A 6,991-nucleotide genomic window follows, 5' to 3' on the forward strand; every position below is an offset into this window, starting at 1 on the left:
GGAATGTATGTCAGTTTCAGTTCTTTGCCAGCAACGGAGCTCAGAGGCAACGTCAGATTGTGTGTATCTCAGTGAGAGAAAGAACACTGTGACTTCCCCCGTTCCTCTGACGAAAGCGGTTAGAGGGAGAAAAGCGTCCTTTGCTTTCGCTTTCCCGCAGTGAGCTCGGCAGATCTGCCCTTCGCGAAGGGCCGTTTTCCCCCGGAGAACTGCCTCGCGGTAGCCCTGTTCTGGAAGTGGAACGAGTATGCAGTGTTAGCGTTCAGCTATTGTGAAGGCTCGCTTTGGCCCAGGGCAAACGAAGCGCCGGGGGAAATCTTAGCAGAGCCCGGCGCCTTTCCACGGTTCAAAGCGTGGAACAGCAGACTCTTTTGCAAAGAAGAGAGCGCACAGGCAACAGCAGCCCGCACGTTTCTCAGTGAAAGGGAGAACTCCCTGACTTCATCCAGTCCTCTGAGCAAAGCAGGCAGAAGGAGAGAAACTTTCTTTCCTTCCTCTTTCCTGCAACGAATTCCTCCTTTGCTCTTGCAAACGCAAGGCTTCTTCTGAAAAACTACGTCGCGGTGCAGGGATCCTTCCAGAGGAGCAACGGCATAGTTTTACCTGGAAGGGCTTGGCAGAGCAGCCGGGGAGAAAAGGCCTCCTGCGATTCTCTTTTCTTTCTGCCTGAATGCGGTCAATTGGCACTTGCCAAAGCAAGGTTTCCCAGCACAAACTACAAAGCAGCAGCTCTCTCCTGGCAGAGGAAATCCCATGCAGTGTTGCCCTGGCGAGATAGTGTTGCTACAGCGAGGCCCAGGGAAAACAGACTGCCTAGAGAAATCCTAGGAAAGCCCTGTGTTTCCCCACAGGAATGTATGTCAGTTTCAGTTCTTTGCCAGCAACGGAGCTCAGAGGCAACGTCAGATTGTGTGTATCTCAGTGAGAGAAAGAACACTGTGACTTCCCCCGTTCCTCTGACGAAAGCGGTTAGAGGGAGAAAAGCGTCCTTTGCTTTCGCTTTCCCGCAGTGAGCTCGGCAGATCTGCCCTTCGCGAAGGGCCGTTTTCCCCCGGAGAACTGCCTCGCGGTAGCCCTGTTCTGGAAGTGGAACGAGTATGCAGTGTTAGCGTTCAGCTATTGTGAAGGCTCGCTTTGGCCCAGGGCAAACGAAGCGCCGGGGGAAATCTTAGCAGAGCCCGGCGCCTTTCCACGGTTCAAAGCGTGGAACTGCAGACTCTTTTGCAAAGAAGAGAGCGCCCAGGCAACAGCAGCCTGCACGTTTCTCAGTGAAAGGGAGAACTTCCTAACTTCATCCAGTCCTCTGAGCAAAGCAGGCAGAGGGAGAGAAACTTTCTTTCCTTCCTCTTTCCTGCAACGAATTCCTCCTTTGCTCTTGCAAACGCAAGGCTTCTTCTGAAAAACTACGTCGTGGTGCAGGGATCCTTCCAGAGGAGCAACGGCATAGTTTTAGCTGGAAGGGCTTGGCAGAGCAGCCGGCGAGAAAAGGCCTCTTGCGATTCTCTTTTCTTTCTGCCTGAATTCGGTCAATTGGCACTTGCCGAAGCAAGGTTTCCCAGCACAAACTACAAAGCAGCAGCTCTCTCCTGGCAGACGAAATCCCATGCAGTGTTGCCCTGGCGAGATAGTGTTGCTACAGCGAGGCCCAGTGAAAACACACTGCCTAGAGAAATCCTAGCAAAGCAATGTGTTTCCCCACAGGAATGTATGTCAGTTTCAGTTCTTTGCCAGCGACGGAGCTCAGAGGCAACGTCAGATTGTGTGTATCTCAGTGAGAGAAAGAACACTGTGACTTCCCCCGTTCCTCTGACGAAAGCGGTTAGAGGGAGAGAAGCGTCCTTTGCTTTCGCTTTCCCGCAGTGAGCTCGGCAGATCTGCCCTTCGCGAAGGGCCTTTTTCCCCCGGAGAACTGCCTCGCGGTAGCCCTGTTCTGGAAGTGGAACGAGTATGCAGTGTTAGCGTTCAGCTATTGTGAAGGCTCGCTTTGGCCCAGGGCAAACGAAGCGCCGGGGGAAATCTTAGCAGAGCCCGGCGCCTTTCCACGGTTCAAAGCGTGGAACAGCAGACTCTTTTGCAAAGAAGAGAGCGCACAGGCAACAGCAGCCCGCACGTTTCTCAGTGAAAGGGAGAACTCCCTGACTTCATCCAGTCCTCTGAGCAAAGCAGGCAGAAGGAGAGAAACTTTCTTTCCTTCCTCTTTCCTGCAACGAATTCCTCCTTTGCTCTTGCAAACGCAAGGCTTCTTCTGAAAAACTACGTCGCGGTGCAGGGATCCTTCCAGAGGAGCAACGGCATAGTTTTACCTGGAAGGGCTTGGCAGAGCAGCCGGGGAGAAAAGGCCTCCTGCGATTCTCTTTTCTTTCTGCCTGAATGCGGTCAATTGGCACCTGCCAAAGCAAGGTTTCCCAGCACAAACTACAAAGCAGCAGCTCCCTCCTGGCAGAGGAAATCCCATGCAGTGTTGCCCTGGCGAGATAGTGTTGCTACAGCGAGGCCCAGGGAAAACAGACTGCCTAGAGAAATCCTAGCAAAACCCTGTGTTTCCCCACAGGAATGTATGTCAGTTTCAGTTCTTTGCCAGCAACGGAGCTCACAGGCAACGTCAGATTGTGTGTATCTCAGTGAGAGAAAGAACACTGTCAGTTCCCCCGTTCCTCTGACGAAAGCGGTTAGAGGGAGAAAAGCGTCCTTTGCTTTCGCTTTCCCGCAGTGAGCTCGGCAGATCTGCCCTTCGCGAAGGGCCGTTTTCCCCCGGAGAACTGCCTCGCGGTAGCCCTGTTCTGGAAGTGGAACGAGTATGCAGTGTTAGCGTTCAGCTATTGTGAAGGCTCGCTTTGGCCCAGGGCAAACGAAGCGCCGGGGGAAATCTTAGCAGAGCCCGGCGCCTTTCCACGGTTCAAAGCGTGGAACTGCAGACTCTTTTGCAAAGAAGAGAGCGCCCAGGCAACAGCAGCCTGCACGTTTCTCAGTGAAAGGGAGAACTTCCTAACTTCATCCAGTCCTCTGAGCAAAGCAGGCAGAGGGAGAGAAACTTTCTTTCCTTCCTCTTTCCTGCAACCAATTCCTCCTTTGCTCTTGCAAACGCAAGGCTTCTTCTGAAAAACTACGTCGCGGTGCAGGGATCCTTCCAGAGGAGCAAGGGCATAGTTTTAGCTGGAAGGGCTTGGCAGAGCAGCCGGCGAGAAAAGGCCTCTTGCGATTCTCTTTTCTTTCTGCCTGAATGCGGTCAATTGGCACTTGCCGAAGCAAGGTTTCCCAGCACAAACTACAAAGCAGCAGCTCTCTCCTGGCAGAGGAAATCCCATGCAGTGTTGCCCTGGCGAGATACTGTTGCTACAGCGAAGCCCAGTGAAAACACACTGCCTAGAGAAATCCTAGCAAAGCAATGTGTTTCCCCACAGGAATGTATGTCAGTTTCAGTTCTTTGCCAGCGACGGAGCTCACAGGCAACGTCAGATTGTGTGTATCTCAGTGAGAGAAAGAACACTGTGACTTCCCCCGTTCCTCTGACGAAAGCGGTTAGAGGGAGAGAAGCGTCCTTTGCTTTCGCTTTCCCGCAGTGAGCTCGGCAGATCTGCCCTTCGCGAAGGTCCTTTTTCCCCCAGAGAACTGCCTCGCGGTAGCCCTGTTCTGGAAGTGGAACGAGTATGCAGTGTTAGCGTTCAGCTATTGTGAAGGCTCGCTTTGGCCCAGGGCAAACGAACCGCCGGGCTAAATCTTAGCAGAGCCCGGCGCCTTTCCACGGTTCAAAGCGTGGAACTGCAGACTCTTTTGCAAAGAAGAGAGCGCCCAGGCAACAGCAGCCTGCACGTTTCTCAGTGAAAGGGAGAACTTACTAACTTCATCCAGTCCTCTGAGCAAAGCAGGCAGAGGGAGAGAAACTTTCTTTCCTTCCTCTTTCCTGCAACGAATTCCTCCTTTGCTCTTGCAAACGCAAGGCTTCTTCTGAAAAACTACGTCGCGGTGCAGGGATCCTTCCAGAGGAGCAACGGCATAGTTTTAGCTGGAAGGGCTTGGCAGAGCAGCCGGCGAGAAAAGGCCTCTTGCGATTCTCTTTTCTTTCTGCCTGAATGCGGTCAATTGGCACTTGCCGAAGCAAGGTTTCCCAGCACAAACTACAAAGCAGCAGCTCTCTCCTGGCAGAGGAAATCCCATGCAGTGTTGCCCTGGCGAGATAGTGTTGCTACAGCGAGGCCCAGTGAAAACACACTGCCTAGAGAAATCCTAGCAAAGCAATGTGTTTCCCCACAGGAATGTATGTCAGTTTCAGTTCTTTGCCAGCAACGGAGCTCAGAGGCAACGTCAGATTGTGTGTATCTCAGTGAGAGAAAGAACACTGTGACTTGCCCCGTTCCTCTGACGAAAGCGGTTAGAGGGAGAAAAGCGTCCTTTGCTTTCACTTTCCCGCAGTGAGCTCGGCAGATCTGCCCTTCGCGAAGGGCCGTTTTCCCCCGGAGAACTGCCTCGCGGTAGCCCTGTTCTGGAAGTGGAACGAGTATGCAGTGTTAGCGTTCAGCTATTGTGAAGGCTCGCTTTGGCCCAGGGCAAACGAAGCGCCGGGGGAAATCTTAGCAGAGCCCGGCGCCTTTCCACGGTTCAAAGCGTGGAACTGCAGACTCTTTTGCAAAGAAGAGAGCGCCCAGGCAACAGCAGCCTGCACGTTTCTCAGTGAAAGGGAGAACTTCCTAACTTCATCCAGTCCTCTGAGCAAAGCAGGCAGAGGGAGAGAAACTTTCTTTCCTTCCTCTTTCCTGCAACGAATTCCTCCTTTGCTCTTGCAAACGCAAGGCTTCTTCTGAAAAACTACGTCCCGGTGCAGGGATCCTTCCAGAGGAGCAACGGCATAGTTTTAGCTGGAAGGGCTTGGCAGAGCAGCCGGGGAGAAAAGGCCTCTTGCGATTCTCTTTTCTTTCCACCTGTATGTGGTCAATTGGCACTTGCCAAAGCAAGGTTTCCCAGCACAAACTACAAAGCAGCAGCTCTCTCTTGGCAGAGGAAATCCCATGCAGTGTTGCCCTGGCGAGATAGTGTTGCTACAGCGAGGCCCAGGGAAAACAGACTGCCTAGAGAAATCCTAGCAAAGCCCTGTGTTTCCCCACAGGAATGTATGTCAGTTTCAGTTCTTTGCCAGCAACGGAGCTCAGAGGCAACGTCAGATTGTGTGTATCTCAGTGAGAGAAAGAACACTGTCAGTTCCCCCGTTCCTCTGACGAAAGCGGTTAGAGGGAGAAAAGCGTCCTTTGCTTTCGCTTTCCCGCAGTGAGCTCGGCAGATCTGCCCTTCGCGAAGGGCCGTTTTCCCCCGGAGAACTGCCTCGCGGTAGCCCTGTTCTGGAAGTGGAACGAGTATGCAGTGTTAGCGTTCAGCTATTGTGAAGGCTCGCTTTGGCCCAGGGCAAACGAAGCGCCGGGGGAAATCTTAGCAGAGCCCGGCGCCTTTCCACGGTTCAAAGCGTGGAACAGCAGACTCTTTTGCAAAGAAGAGAGCGCACAGGCAACAGCAGCCCGCACGTTTCTCAGTGAAAGGGAGAACTCCCTGACTTCATCCAGTCCTCTGAGCAAAGCAGGCAGAGGGAGAGAAACTTTCTTTCCTTCCTCTTTCCTGCAACGAATTCCTCCTTTGCTCTTGCAAACGCAAGGCTTCTTCTGAAAAACTACGTCGCGGTGCAGGGATCCTTCCAGAGGAGCAACGGCATAGTTTTAGCTGGAAGGGCTTGGCAGAGCAGCCGGGGAGAAAAGGCCTCTTGCGATTCTCTTTTCTTTCTGCCTGAATGCGGTCAATTGGCACTTGCCAAAGCAAGGTTTCCCAGCACAAACTACAAAGCAGCAGCTCTCTCCTGGCAGAGGAAATCCCATGCAGTGTTGCCCTGGCGAGATAGTGTTGCTACAGCGAGGCCCAGGGAAAACAGACTGCCTAGAGAAATCCTAAGAAAGCCCTGTGTTTCCCCACAGGAATGTATGTCAGTTTCAGTTCTTTGCCAGCAACGGAGCTCAGAGGCAACGTCAGATTGTGTGTATCTCAGTGAGAGAAAGAACACTGTGACTTCCCCCGTTCCTCTGACGAAAGCGGTTAGAGGGAGAAAAGCGTCCTTTGCTTTCGCTTTCCCGCAGTGAGCTCGGCAGATCTGCCCTTCGCGAAGGGCCGTTTTCCCCCGGAGAACTGCCTCGCGGTAGCCCTGTTCTGGAAGTGGAATGAGTATGCAGTGTTAGAGTTCAGCTATTGTGAAGGCTCGCTTTGGCCCAGGGCAAACGAAGCGCCGGGGGAAATCTTAGCAGAGCCCGGCGCCTTTCCACGGTTCAAAGCGTGGAACAGCAGACTCTTTTGCAAAGAAGAGAGCGCCCAGGCAACAGCAGCCTGCACGTTTCTCAGTGAAAGGGAGAACTTACTAACTTCATCCAGTCCTCTGAGCAAAGCAGGCAGAGGGAGAGAAACTTTCTTTCCTTCCTCTTTCCTGCAACGAATTCCTCCTTTGCTCTTGCAAACGCAAGGCTTCTTCTGAAAAACTACGTCGCGGTGCAGGGATCCTTCCAGAGTTGCAACGGCATAGTTTTAGCTGGAAGGGCTTGGCAGAGCAGCCGGGGAGAAAAGGCCTCTTGCGATTCTCTTTTCTTTCTGCCTGAATGCGGTCAATTGGCACTTGCCAAAGCAAGGTTTCCCAGCACAAACTACAAAGCAGCAGCTCTCTCCTGGCAGAGGAAATCCCATGCAGTGTTGCCCTGGCGAGATAGTGTTGCTACAGCGAGGCCCAGTGAAAACACACTGCCTAGAGAAATCCTAGCAAAGCAATGTGTTTCCCCACAGGAATGTATGTCAGTTTCAGTTCTTTGCCAGCAACGGAGCTCAGAGGCAACGTCAGATTGTGTGTATCTCAGTGAGAGAAAGAACACTGTGACTTGCCCCGTTCCTCTGACGAAAGCGGTTAGAGGGAGAAAAGCGTCCTTTGCTTTCACTTTCCCGCAGTGAGCTCGGCAGATCTGCCCTTCGCGAAGGG

This window comes from Loxodonta africana, chromosome 18 (assembly GCF_030014295.1).
Source record: "Loxodonta africana isolate mLoxAfr1 chromosome 18, mLoxAfr1.hap2, whole genome shotgun sequence".
Classification (NCBI taxonomy): Eukaryota; Metazoa; Chordata; class Mammalia; order Proboscidea; family Elephantidae; genus Loxodonta; species Loxodonta africana.